The sequence below is a fragment of the Penaeus chinensis genome, chromosome 23 (assembly GCF_019202785.1).
Source record: "Penaeus chinensis breed Huanghai No. 1 chromosome 23, ASM1920278v2, whole genome shotgun sequence".
Lineage (NCBI taxonomy): Eukaryota > Metazoa > Arthropoda > Malacostraca > Decapoda > Penaeidae > Penaeus > Penaeus chinensis.
Genome location: NC_061841.1, coordinates 5646581 through 5661004, shown reverse-complemented (window position 1 = coordinate 5661004; position 14424 = coordinate 5646581).

The following is a 14424-nucleotide window of genomic DNA, read 5'->3' as shown; positions in this document are numbered from 1 at the left end:
TGCCTGCCTGCCTGCCTGCCTGCCTGCCTGCCTGCCTGCCTGCCTGCCCTCTCCCTCTCCCTCTCCCCCCCCTCCCTCTCCCTCTTTTGATGCAATTTTGCAAAGCTTATAGAAAACCTTTCCTCTAACAGCATAAAATCAATAGTTCAGCTTGGTATTTTATTTCAAAACGATCACTATTTCTCAATTTAATCATCATTATTGATATCTTTACTACGATTCTAATTGCAGTTACATTACCTAGCAAAATAAAACAAAATCTCAAAGTCATCCAAGGGCGTCGTCTTTTATCATCTTTCTACGGGTCAAAACAACTAGGCATTTCCCCCCAGGAGATTAAAAGATATATGTATATTAAAGGCCTATTCTTTTGCGTTTTTTTCTTTCTTCTGAGAACCGGCAAGAGATTCGCTTTGTGAGCGAAATGACGCTTCTGTTCTCGTATAAAGATGGATGTGAAATATGTGCGTGGGCGTGTGTGGGCGTGTGTGTGTACACATGTGCGTGTTTGTGGATGGTCGATGTGTGTGTGTGTGTGTGTGTGTGTGTGTGTGTGTGTGTGTGTGTGTGTGTGTGTGTGTGTATGTGTATGTGTATGTGTATGTGTATGTGTATGTGTGTGTGTGTGTGTGTATGTGTGTTTGTGTGTGTGTGTGTGTGTGTGTGGTGTGTGTGTGTGTGTGTGTGTGTGTGTGTGTGTGTGTGTGTGTGTGTGTGTGTGTGTGTGTGTGTGTGTGTATGTGTGTGTTGTTTGTGTGTGTGTGTGTATGTGTGTATGTGTGTGTGTGTGTGTGTGTGTATGTGTATGTGTATGTGTGTGTGTGTGTGTGTGTGTGTGTGTGTGTGTGTGTGTGTGTGTGTGTGTGTGTGTGTGTGTGTGTGTGTGTGTGTCCGTGCGTGCGTGCGCGCGCGAGCGTGTGAAATAAACATACCAGGTACGGACACCTTCATATATCTCTCTTTACACTCTGTTCCCTTCCCATTAACTTCCTCTAAATTCCATCTCCTGACAATCGGTTCCTCGCCTTCAAAACAAAACCTAATCTCACTTAAAAACCCACCGCGAACCTTGGTGACACACGAACCTCCGTCTCCACTATAGCGTTTGCCACAGCTCACGATAATTACTCCCCCCCCCCAACTCCTATTCGCACTCCCCCCCCCCCCCACCATCTCTACACGCTCTTCTTCTCCATCTCCTGTGTAGAGAGGTCATCTGCACCAGCTCCTCCCCACCCCCCCCCCCTCACACCGCATATACACCCCCTACGCCCACCCCACCTCAGAGGGTCGTCCGCACCGCATCCACCCCTCTCGCACCCCCCCTCCCCCTCTCAATCTCACGTGTACAGAGGCGTCCGCACTATCCCCCCCCTTCCCCCCACACACCCTTTTTCTTCTTCCTCACACCCTCCATGTACAGCTTGCCAGATCGACGTGCCAGTCTCTTTCCTGTGAATGCCCCCTCCCCCCCCCATAAACCCATGTTCTCATACCCTCCCCATCATACCCCTCATCCCCTCTCTTAGTCCGTAATAAGTGCGGGGCTGCTAACTCTACCTGCCACGTCGAGTACTCTCTCTCCTCACTCATTTCCCCTGGTGTCTCATTCATCAGTTCTCTTCATTTCTCCTTTTTTCTCATCCTCGTTTCCTCTTCTCCCCCCTTCCCCCTCATTCGCTTTTCTCTTATTTCCTCTTTCCATCCTTTCCTCATTCTCCCACTTCTTCCTCTCTCATTTCCCCTTTTCCCCTTCTTCCCTTTTCTCTTATTTCCTCTTTCCATCCTTCCTCATTCCCCTATCTGATAGAATTCCATCCTTCCTCATTCCCCTATCTTCCTCCCTCATTTTCCCTCCTCCCTCCTCCCTCATCTACCCCTTCTCCCTGCTTCATCAATTCCCCTTATCCTTCCTACTTCATTTTTCCATTCTCCCTCCTAACTCTTTTCCATATCACCTTCCTTCTCTCTCATTTCCTCATTTCCTTCCCCTTCATTTCCCCATCTCCCTCTTTCTCTCTCATTTCCCCATTTCCTTCTCCTTCATTTCCCCATCTCCCTCCTTCCTCCCCTTCTGAAGTACTGCCACGTGACCACCGCTGCCCAGAGCAGTAATGCCCTTACGTGGGTATCTTTATAACCCCGAAGATTGCAGGCATGAGTGAGGGGGTAGGGGGTAGGGTGGGGGTGGAGTGAGAGGGGGGAGAGGTGCTTCCTATAGTCTGTTTTCTTTTTACTTCCATCCGTTTATTTTCGGTTCACCTTTCTATCAGTTACTTCTCTCTTCTTCTTTTCCCCCCATTTATCTTTCCTTCTCCCTTCCTCTGTCTTTCCGAAAGGACTTACCTAACCCCTCTAGCAGCCCCCCCCCCCTTCCCCCCCATTCATCCGTGTCGGCGTCACAGCGGCGCCAGGAAGAAAAGGTGGGGGGAGGGGGTCCGCAGGGGACGGGAGGGAGGAGGAGGACGGGGAAGGAAAGGGAGGGAAAGAGATAGGGGGAAGGAAAGGGAGGGAACGAGATAAGGGGGAGGAAAGGGAGAAAGGGAAAGGGAAGGGAGGGAATGGGGGAGAAAAGGGGAGAAAGGAGAAGGGAAGGGAGGGAAAAAGAGAAGGGGAAGAGAAGGGAGTGGGGAGAGGGAGGGAAGGGTAGGTGGCAGAGGATCAGGCCCAGGGAGGGGAAATTGAGAACAGAGGGAGAGGGGAGGAGACGAGGGGAGAGGGGGCGAGGGGAGACAGAGACGCAGACGAAGCAATACTTACAGAAAATGTTAGAAAAAAGTGGCGTCGCAGAGGGGCCTCTTCCCCCCCTTCCCCCCCTCCCCCCCTTCTTCCCTCTCCCCTCTTTTATTTCACGTCTCATCTCTTTCTCTCTCTCCTCTTATTTTACCCTACGTCTTTTTACACCAGGATACATTCCTTTCATGTTGAATCTTGTTAAATCTTATTACATTTAGTGATTTCGTTTATGTGATGATGATGATGATGATGATGATGATGATGATGATGATGATGATGATGATGATGACGATGACGATGACGATGACGATGACGATGACGATGACGATGACGATGACGATGACGATGACGATGACGATGACGATGATGGTGATGATGATGATGATGATATACAAAACATACGAGTAGAAACACACACAAAAAACAAGCCATTTAACGACAAACGAATAAAAACACACAAAAAGGCAAATGGGCCTCATCCCTATCTGCTCGTTAGCAGGTGACATAGTTAGCCATGACCCTTTCACCGACGCGAGAATTAATAAAAAAAAAGAGTTAATAAAACCACATAAAACAAAAGGAATAAAACCCGAACGCAAAAAAATAATGAAAATGAAATACATATAAAAATAGAAGGAAGAAAATAAGTGAAAACTAGAAAAATAGAAATAAATAACGAAGAAAAAAACAAAAACAAAAAAAAAATTAAAAAAAATAACAAAACAGACCAGATAAACAAAAATCAACAAAAAAATCAAAGAATTCTTAAGAAATCTATAAAACATTAAAATAAAATAAAATTCCACATCGTTGTTTACGCCTCCGAACGATCACGTGACCCTCTCGCCTCCATACACAGTTGACTTTGTTATTCAAGATGAGTCGCTGGAATTTTCTCTTTCTTCGGGTGTGTGTCCGTGATGTAGCACAATTCCTGCGTAGTGCGTAGTTGTAGTAGTAGCTGTAGTATTGGTTAAAGAAGTAGTAGCAGTAGTTTTGGTGGTAGTAGTAGTAGTGGTGGTGTAGTACAATTAGTAGCTGTTTTATAAGTATAAATAGTAGAGGTAATAGCAGTAGTAGCATTATTATTATCATTATCATTATTATTAGTAGTAGTAATAGTAGTAGTAGTAGTATTGTTGTTTTACAAGTAGCAGTTATTTTACAAGTATAATTATATGTATAAATAGATGTTGCTGTTCTTGTCATCATGTTTCAAAAATACATGAATGCGTGTGCCTGTGCACGCCTATGTCTATCTTAGTGTGTGCGCGCGCGTACGCAAGACTCACACACGCACACCCAAACAACCAAACAAAAATTAACACCCAAAACAGCCAACCCAAACAAAGCAAGAGCCAACCTCCCCCCCCCCCCCCGAACCCCATACTTCTCATTCCAGAGGATGGGAGGGGAGGGGGGGAGGAGGAGGAGGACTCAAACGAGACAGAGACTAGGAAAAACGCCAAGTGTGACTCCTCTTCTCAACCCTTTACAGCTGTCACGTGACTCATGCGGGTATGGGGTATGGGTTGGGTTGGGGGCGGGGAGAGGCCCACCAAGAGGGTCTAATTTGGGTCTAATCTGTTTTTGAGAAGAACGTCGCGTCGTTGACAAGGGCGGGATGGAGAGACGTGGGGGAGGAGGAGGAGGAGGAGGAGGAGGAGGAGGAGGAGGAGGGGGAGGGGGAGGGGGAGGGGGAGGGGGAGGGGGAGGGGGAGGAGGAGGGGGAGGAGGAGGAGGAGTAGGAGGAGGAGGAGGGGGAAGGGGGAGGGGAAGAGGCAGAGGGAGAAGGGGGAGGGGAGGAGGAAGAGGAGGAGGAGGAGGAGGAGGAGGAGGAGGAGGAGGCGGAGAAGGAGGTGGGAGGAGTTGAGAGAGAGACGCGTAAAATAAAACCATAAAAAGAAGAGAAAGAAGAGGAAAGAGAGAGAATTCAGACCAAGAGAGAGTGACAGAGGAAATCCTCTCTAAGCTTTTCAGTCACAGGTCGTCTATCTCCTCCCCCCTCCCCATCCCCCCTTTATTTATACTCTGTGGCTTCTTCGCTCATTCGCCTTTTGTGTGAGACTTGTTTCTAAAAAAATAGGAAAGAAGCGCATCCTGAGTACCAGTTTAGACCGTTTCTTTACCTTCTCTTGTATATTTAATTTTTCAGTACTTTGTCCTAAATCTGAAGAAAAAAAATCTAAGGAAAAATAACAAACATCCCAAGAGTTCTGCTTAATTCACACACACACACACACACACACACACACACACACACACACACACACACACACACACACACACACACACACACACACACACACACACACACACACACACACACACACACACACACACACACACACACACACACACACACACACACACACACACACACACACACACACACACACACACGCACATTATCGGGAGAAATTTTCCAGTCTCAAGAACAAGATGAAGCCATCTGGTGGCGGTTGCGGTAACTACCTGGGGAGAGCGACCACTCTTCAGCTGGTCTCGTTGCCGCTTACCTAGAAAACGGAAAGAAATATGATTAGATCACGAGAAATTAGGTAAACAGTTCTTCAGATTATGAAATGATAAACTGAGATATTTCCTCTCTCGTGTATATATATATATATATATATATATATATATATATATATATATATATATGACTATTTGGTATATACTAGTGCTAAAAGGACAAATTCATTCGCGTATATAATCATCATAATGTAAAACAAAAAACAAATTCAAAAATAAACAAAGATTTACAAGGAAACAAATGTGTTCAATCAGTTACATTCCTAAACATATCTAAAAAGATTTTTTATTTAATAGAGGCTTTCAGCTATTTTTCAAAATAATATCAATAAATACAAAGCTTCAAGTAAGACTGCAGTTCTAGCGAGACTGCATTATTTTTTGTCATTTTTCCCGGCATAAACGTTCTTAGATATCATATAGTTTCTTGGTTTAATGCTGGGCACCATATAAACTAGAGACATTTACATTTATAAGAGGCATTTTACATCCCTAAATGCACCCCGATTATCATATCAAATCGAGTAAACCCAAAATATGAAGGACGATAACACAGAATTAACACCAATTTATTGAAGCTATCACACTGCAATCCCGGAACCATTTACATGAGTTACCCTGGGTATTACACGCCCCAATGCCCAAGAGATCGTTTTCTTCAATGCGACACACGATTCGCAGAAAACGTACCTTAAAGGTAAACTAATCCAAACGTGGAGCATACCTGATATGTTTATCACCTTTCATCTTTTCTTTACACAAAGAAAACATACGTACCTATTTTCTCTCTTTCAATCAATATCCTTAAAAGTAACATAATCAATCGAATTCAACCTTGAACGTACCAACGAGAAGAAACAGTACAACACGTCACGTGACCTGTGAACCCTTTCATTGCACCTGAAATTGATTTTCTTGTAGCGCGGAGCTCACCTTGGGTCCACTACCAAGGTGACGCTAACCCCTCACACGCGCCTTGAAATAGCTCGTTGCGTGCTCGTCGACCCTAGCAATGCTTACAATCAAGCCTGTGTGCCTGCTTCCCTCTCGCCACTTGTTTGTCTGTCTATTCATGCCTTTCTGGTTTGTTTCTTTGGGTCTGCCTGTGTTTTTTTGACGTCTGTCTGTCTATCTTGCCTGCCAACGTAACTCATCAGTTTTTCATACGAATAATTTGAATATCCTTGAATGTACTCCTCTGTCTTTCTCAACTATTTCTCCTCAACAATACAAAAAAAGCAAGTCAAGGAAAAAACTGAAAGAGAGAGAAAAGAAAAACTATCCCCCCACAAAAAAATGACACTCTCTATATTCTTACATACAGGAAAAAAAAACCTAACCACAACTCCAACAACTCTAACTATAACAACAACCCCAACAACAACAACAACTACGAACACAAGCCCCCGCACACAGAAGGTTTCCACACACAGTAAAACCACCAATACAACATGGTCGTACGCGATATCATGTATGCATGGGTAGCATTGGCAATATAATCAATGAACTGCTAGCCTTCGGGGTGGATTGGGAAGCGGGAAGGAGGAGAAGGAGAAGGAGGAGGAGGAGGAGGAGGAGGAGGAGGAGGAGGAAGAGGGGAAGGAGGAGGGGGAGGAGAAGAGAGAGGGAGTAAGAGGACAGGCAAGAAAGGAAGAGAGAGAGGAAGTAGAGGAAGTTGGAGAAGGGAAAAGAAGAGTAAGATAAAAAGAGGGGAATGAGGAAAGAGAGGGATGAGAAAAGGGGGGAGGGAGAAACCAGGAGGAGGAGGAGGAGGAGGAGGAGGAGGAGGAGGAGGAGGAGGAGGAGGAGGAGGAGGAGGAGGAGGAGGAGGAGGAGGAAGAGGAGGAGGAGGAGGAGGAAGAGAGGAAAGGGGAAGGAGGAGGGGGAGGAGGAGAGAGAGGGAGTAAGAGGACAGGGAGAAGGAAGAGAGAGAGGAAGTAGAGGAAGTTGGAGAAGGGAAAAGAAGAGGAAGATAAAAAGAGGGGAATGAGGAAAGAGAGGGAAGAGAAAAGGGGGGAGGGAGAAACCAGGAGGAGGAGGAGGAGGAGGAGGAGGAGGAGGAGGAGGAGGAGGAGGAGGAACAGGAGGAAAAGAGAAGGAAGAAGAGAATGACATGAAAAGGTGGCGGAGGATGACAGGAAGAACGATGGGCGGTAAACAGAGACAGACAAAGGATAGGGAATGGTATAAAGGGAGACAGAGAGGCAGAGGGGAGGAAAGAATATCAGAGCGAGGAAAGTTATCCTTTGTGGAGCGGGAGATGCGTCTGTACGTGGGCGCAATGCAAAGAGAGAGAGGAGAGGGAGAGGGAAAGAAGAAGGGAGGGAGAGAGAGAGAGAGAGAGAGAGAGAGAGAGAGAGAGAGAGAGAGAGAGAGAGAGAGAGAGAGAGAGAGAGAGAGAGAGAGAGAGAGAGAGAGAGAGAGAAGCAGACAGACAGAGACAGAGACACAGAAACAGAAACAGACAAACAAATTGACAGACAAACAGAAGCAGACAAACACAGACAGAGGAAGAGCACACTCCAAAATCCGCCACAAAACGCCAGGACCCCAAGCTAAGACCACGGACTCGAACGAAAACCACAATCCCAGCGCAAGGCATAACAACACGTACACGTACACGGACAAAAACAAAACAAAAGCAGACTTTGCATGGCACTCGCGGATCCAGTCGCGTTGGAGTGTTCTGTTTTGTTAAAAGGAAATGGGATTGCGCATGTTGTAAAGAAGATTTAGTTATGTGTGTGTATGTATGTGTGTGTGTGTGTGTGTGTGTGTGTGTGTGTGTGTGTGTGTGTGTGTGTGTGTGTGTGTGTGTGTGTGTGTGTGTGTGTGTGTGTGTGTATGTGTGTGTGTCTGTGTGTATGTTTGTCTATGTAGATGTGTGTGTCTGTTCGTTCTACTTTGATTCTGTAAATAACACAATTATAATGTCGGAAATGGAAAAATTACGTTGGTTAATCCGGCGTGTTCGCTCGCATGAAAAAAAAATATATATATATATATAAATAAACGAACCGGAAATTGTATCAATAACACACGCTTAAGAAAGTATTTCCTTCCATTCACATTAACAAAATATTCAAACTGCCACTATTTACAGATCCAAACATATCGTCAAAACAAGGAAAAAAATCACCACGAAAGCCAAACCCAACATAAAAAAAACTCCAACAAATACAAAGGAAATGAAAGCAGAGAAAACAAGGAAAGACCCACAAACAAGCAAAAACAAAAAAAAAAAATCAAATGGCCGGATCTCGGATGCAAATTGCTCGAGGCGTCCGAGTCGATCCGGCCCGCTGCCTCGAGCAATTACAGAAAACGGGGCGTTGCGAGGATGAAATTTATGGGGGACTCTATTATTCTCGCAGAACATCGCTGGCGTCGCGGAGTCGCTGGTGTGGGAAAGGAGGGGGAAAGGGGGAAGGGAAAGAGAGAGAGAGAGAAAGAGAGATTTCTTTTAGCGTGGTCGTATATCCCGTTTGGAGTCGTATATTTTAACATTCTACGTTCAAATGGTGGGTGAAGAGCAGGAGAGACGAAAAGGAGACGGAGGAGGAGCGAACAGAAGCTGATGGCACTTTAATCATTCTAGACAGAAAAAGTAATTATCAAGAATCAAAGGAAAACAACAGAAAAGAAGGCAAGCAGAACATTACCGCAATATGAACCATACCAAAAAAAAAAAAAAAAAAAAAAAAAAAAAAAAAAAAAAATTCAAACAAATATTATAATAACAAATCTACTTCCACATTTCTTTCTCTCCTTCCACGCAAGATTAAAAAAAACAAAAAAACTTACCCCCCATATGACCCCCCTCAACTCTCCGCCACAACCCCCCCCCCCTCCTTCCCCCGCCCGTCCCTCAAGCCCTTGCTCTTTAAGCTCGGCGGAAGTCCCTCGTCGGGGCCCGCCAAGGTTAAATTCCCCACGAAGGTGTCCGAGGGGTTTGAGGGGGAGGGGGGAGGGGGGAGGAGAGGGGAGGAGGGGGGGAGGGAAGGGGAAAATGGGAGGAAAGGCACCGTTTCGCGGTCCTTGAATCATCATAATATATCGCAGCATGGCTATCTATCTATCTATCTATCTATCTATCTATTTATCGATCTGTCCATTTCTCTCAATCTATCGATCTATCCATCTATCTCTCAATCTACCCACTCATCTATCGATCTGCAACAGCACGTAATCTAGCGCATCAAAACAGAACGAATGAGGGCGACGCACGTGCACACGTGTATGTGAATGTGCGTGCACGTGCTTCATCCTTCCTTTCGCGCACCCATCCCGAAAATTCCTAGACCCCGCGTTACGTAAGCCCGCCAAAAGTATTAACATCAGATTCACGAACTGCTGTCTCTGAAAACATATGCAACTTGATTTCGTCATGAGCCCGTGCCTGAAGCCCATGAATCAACGGGTCATGATGGGAGGAAATTATCATGCATGACCATGGCTATAACAGTCATGCACTGCGTCATTACCAGTTGAGATGACAGAAATCATATTCGAATCAACTCCCGTGCCTGCATCTATAGATTTTCCTTAAAATTTTCCTGTTTCACGTTAATTCCAAACAGCAATAAGTTAAACAACCCAGATTCTACAAATGAAAATAAATGTTTAATTTGTTCCGTATTTTTTCACCAATACATACATACATACATACATACATATGTATACATATATATATATATATATATATATATATATATATATATATATGTATGAGAGAGAGAGAGAGAGAGAGAGAGAGAGAGAGAGAGAGAGAGAGAGAGAGAGAGAGAGAGAGAGAGAGAGAGAGAGAGAGAGAGAGAGAGAGAGAGAGAGAGAGAGAGAGAGAGAGAGACGAACAGACATACAGACAGACATAGATAAAAGGAGGCGACACCCACAGCAACTCCCACAACCGTAAGTCCGCCACCGGCGTTCCGTGACTCGGAGATCAAGCGACCAACACAAATTCCTCAAGAATGTTCAGCCTACCACTTCCTCCTCTCCTTCCCCCCAAACCCCTTCTCCTCTTCAACTTCCCCAACTCCTGCCTCCTCCTCCTCCTCCTCCTCTTCAACTTCCCCAACTCCTGCCTCCTTCTCCTCCTCCTTCTCCTCCTCTTCAATTTCCCCAACTCCTGCCTCCTCTCCTCTCCTCCTCCTCCTTTCCTCCTCCTCATCCTTCTCTTCTTTTTCTTCCTCGTATTCCACCCACCTCCCCTTTCTTCCCCTACCCCCGCCAGCCTCCTGTTACGCTTCCCCCTTCCCCCACCCTTCCCCTCCTCTTCTCCCCTCACCCCTTCTCTTCTTCCTCCTAACCCTCCCACCCCCTTCGTCCACCTACCCCACCCTCTTCCCCCTCTTCCCTCCTCCACACCCCTCCCCCCACCACTCTCCTCTTCCAAGCGAGACTCGCCTTTAAGCATACGTTCGTTACGCCCTATTTCCCCTTGCGGGCCTAAAGCTCGGCTGCGTTTGACTCGAGGCAATACACTGAGCTGTGGCGCCACGTCAGGAGCCGTCAGCCCCGACTGTCAGCTGGCGTCGCGCGCGAGGACGCTTTGGGACCGTCAGCCAACTCGCGCTCGCTTTCGCTGCTGCTCCGAATTTACAGAGAAAGGAGGAGGAGGAGTAAAAAGTCTCTCTCTCTCTCTCTCTCTCTCTCTCTCTCTCTCTCTCTCTCTCTCTCTCTCTCTCTCTCTCTCTCTCTCTCTCTCTCTCTCTCTCTCTCTCTCTCTCTCTCTCTCTCTCTGGGTGTGTGTGTGTGTGTTTGTGTGTGCGTGTATCTGTGTGTATGTGTGTCTGTGTGTGTGTGTGTGTGTGTGTGTGTGTGTGTGTGTGTGTGTGTGTGTGTGTGTGTGTGTGTGTGTGTGTGTGTGTGTGTGTGTGTGTGTGTGTGTGCGCGTGTGTGTGTGTGTGTGTGCGTGTGTCTGTGTGTATGTGTGTGTGTATGTGTGCGTGTATGTGTGTATGTGCGTGTGTGTGTGTCTTGTGTGTGTGTCTATATATATGTGTGTGTGCACACATACATACTCTCGTCCATTTCGAAAACACACTTTAGTTCTCACTCATCTAGAGAGAATGACGAAACATAACCTTCACAGAGATTCCCAAAGAATCTTTGTGAAGATTCATAATTTCAACATACGAGCGAGATAGAGAGAGAGATAGATAGAGAGAGAGAGAGAGAGAGAGAGAGAGAGAGAGAGAGAGAGAGAGAGAGAGAGAGAGAGAGAGAGAGAGAGAGAGAGAGAGAGAGAGAGGGAGAGAGAGAGACGTGAGACAGAGAGAAAGAGGGAGGGGAAGGAGAGAGAGAGAGAGAGAGACGTGAGAGAGAAAGAAAGAGGGGGAGGGGAGGGAGGGAGGGAGGGAGGGAGAGAGAGAGAGAGAGAGAGAGAGAGAGAGAGAGAGAGAGAGAGAGAGAGAGAGAGAGAGAGAGAGAGAGAGAGAGAGAGAGAACGAGAAAGAGGAAGAGAGAGAACGAGAACGAGAGAGCATGAATGAAATAAAAATAAAAATAAAAATGAATGAAAGAAAGCGAAAAAAAAAAAAAAACTGAAATACCCGACCTTTGTGCAGCGTCACTGGCCCATTGCAAAACACCAAAAAGACACCGACCATTCCATTGCTGCAAGACAGTTTCCGTTGCAATTTGCTTAATCAGAAAGACAAATACGGACTGAATAAACAACGTGGCCGCCCCGCAGGAAGGTCAACTCGGGTCAAGCTACGACAGCTGTTCACACACGAGGGATGAAGTTGCTATGTATATTTGTGTGTGCGTGTGTGTGTGTGTGTGCGTGTGTGTGTGTGTGTGTGTGTGTGTGTGTGTGTGTGTGTGTGTGTGTGTGTGTGTGTGTGTGTGTGTGTGTGTGTGTGTGTGTGTGTGTGTGACTGAGTGAGTGAGTAACAATAATAATACCAACAACAAAAACACAATAAAACAAATCACACCACAGAAAACAAGGACAAAACAAGAAAGAAAGAAAGAAAGAAAGAAAGAAAAAAGAAAACAAGGACAAGAAAGAAAGAAAGAAAGAAAGGAAAAGAAAAGAAGGAAAAAAAAGAAAGCAAGAAAAAATAAAAAAAGATAAGAAAACAAGGACAACAAAGAAAGACTGAAAGAAAGAAAGAGATAAAAAAAAGCACAGGTTTCCCCGTCCGCAAAATCCCCGCCAATAACGCGCGGCCCAACGACCCTCGTGACGCTGTGACGAAGCCGTGAAATCGAGCCGTCAACCCCACCCCCATCCCCCCCCCATCCCCTTCCCGCTTGCCGATGCCCTACCAAAATTATTTCGTCACCCAAAATATAAATCTTTAATAAATAAATAATAAAAGACGAGTTATAATTTTCATTTAACTTTCTATGGAACAAAACTTGAATTATTTATGTGTTTTTTTCCCGTGAAGACACGAAAATACTTCCTGTTCGCTGGTTTCCACGCTGGGGAAAAAAAAAATCCGAATGTAACATATATGATAATCGCACGTAAATACAACGGCTCGTGGATTATCCTTAATTATCCACGTCAGGGAATAGGAAAGCGACGGCCTGCGCTCACGAAGTCCCAGATATCCTGCCTTGCCTCCGAGAGCTGGATACAGGATACACGTTCTGCATGCAAGTGCAGATGAGGGAACGTGAAACCAGGTTCATGGGTGAGAAAAAGAAGAAAAATATATGTAATATGTGTATTTATATGTATTAGTACTTTTGTGGTTGTGTAATGTTGTGTTTTTGTTTGTTTGTTTGTTTGTTTGTTTGTCTGTGTGTGTGTGTGTGTGTGTGTGTGTGTGTGTGTGTGTGTGTGTGTGTGTGTGTGTGTGTGTGTGTGTGTGTGTGTGTGTGTGTGTGTGTGTTCGTACATGTGTGTGTTCGTACAAGTGTGTGTTCGTTCATGTGTGTTCGTTCATGTGTGTGTACGTCTCTGTCCGTGCACATGTACCGTACATACCCTATATACTAAAAACACATACATTAACGACACAAGAAACCCCACAGCGTTGAACCGATGACCGACAAAAGGCATTTCGACCAGACTTCGACAGGCAACCCCCCCCCCCCCATCGCCCCCCCCCCCACACGCAACACCATCCCCTGCATAATAGCAAAAAAAAAAAACAAGGTACAGTTACAGCCAGGTACAGGCGGTCCACGAAAGCAGTGTCAGCGTTCGGCACAGCCCGGTACATGCAGTCAGCTGACTTCGCAAGCCGGAGATTGAAAGGCTGAAATGGGAACCGACATCGAGGTAGTTCGCGTGTGTGTGTGGGGGGATTTGTTTGTTTGTTTGTTTGTTTATTTGTTTGTTTGTTTGTTTGTTTGCTTGTGTGTGTGTGTGTGTGTGTGTGTGTGTGTGTGTGTGTGTGTGTGTCTGTGTATCCGTATGTGTGTATATTTATTGTAGACTATGTGCACGAATACGTGTATGCATTAGTGTACGTACATGAATATAAGTATATGTCTGCAATTATACAGGCATATGGATATACATAAATTCATATATATATGTACGATATCTTTGAAACCACACTATGACCACCCTCGCTCCTCTACCGCCTTGTCACAACGTCACGCTGTTGGACGCCGGTAACGAGTTTCCCGTAGTCTTGCAACACCCCAGCCAATAGCAGAACGAGATGAGGCTTGGCTTGTCACGTCAGCCAATAGGAGGACGAGATGAGGCTTGGCTTGTCACGTCAGCCAATAGGAGGGCGAGATGAGGCTTGGCTTGTCACGTCAGCCAATAGCAGAACGAGATGAGGCTTGGCTTGTCACGTCAGCCAATAGGAGGGCGAGATGAGGCTTGGCTTGTCACGTCAGCCAATAGGAGGGCGAGATGAAGCTTGGCTTGTCACGTCAGCCAATAGGAGGGCGAGATGAGGCTTGGCTTGTCACGTCAGCCAACAGCAGAACGAGATGAGGCTTGGCTTGTCACGTCAGCCAATAGGAGAATGAGATGAGACTTGGCTTGTCACGTCACGTCACGTTAGCAAGCCGGTAGCGAAAGCCTAGAGGACGGAGGGAGGGAGGGGGGGGAGGGGGGAGGGGGAGGGGGGGGAACTTCTCTTCTCATTAGGCGGAAACAAGGAATTAATGAATGGATTAATGAATTGATTGTGTGCTACTGATTTCAAGTTCGTTTATTGCAATGGG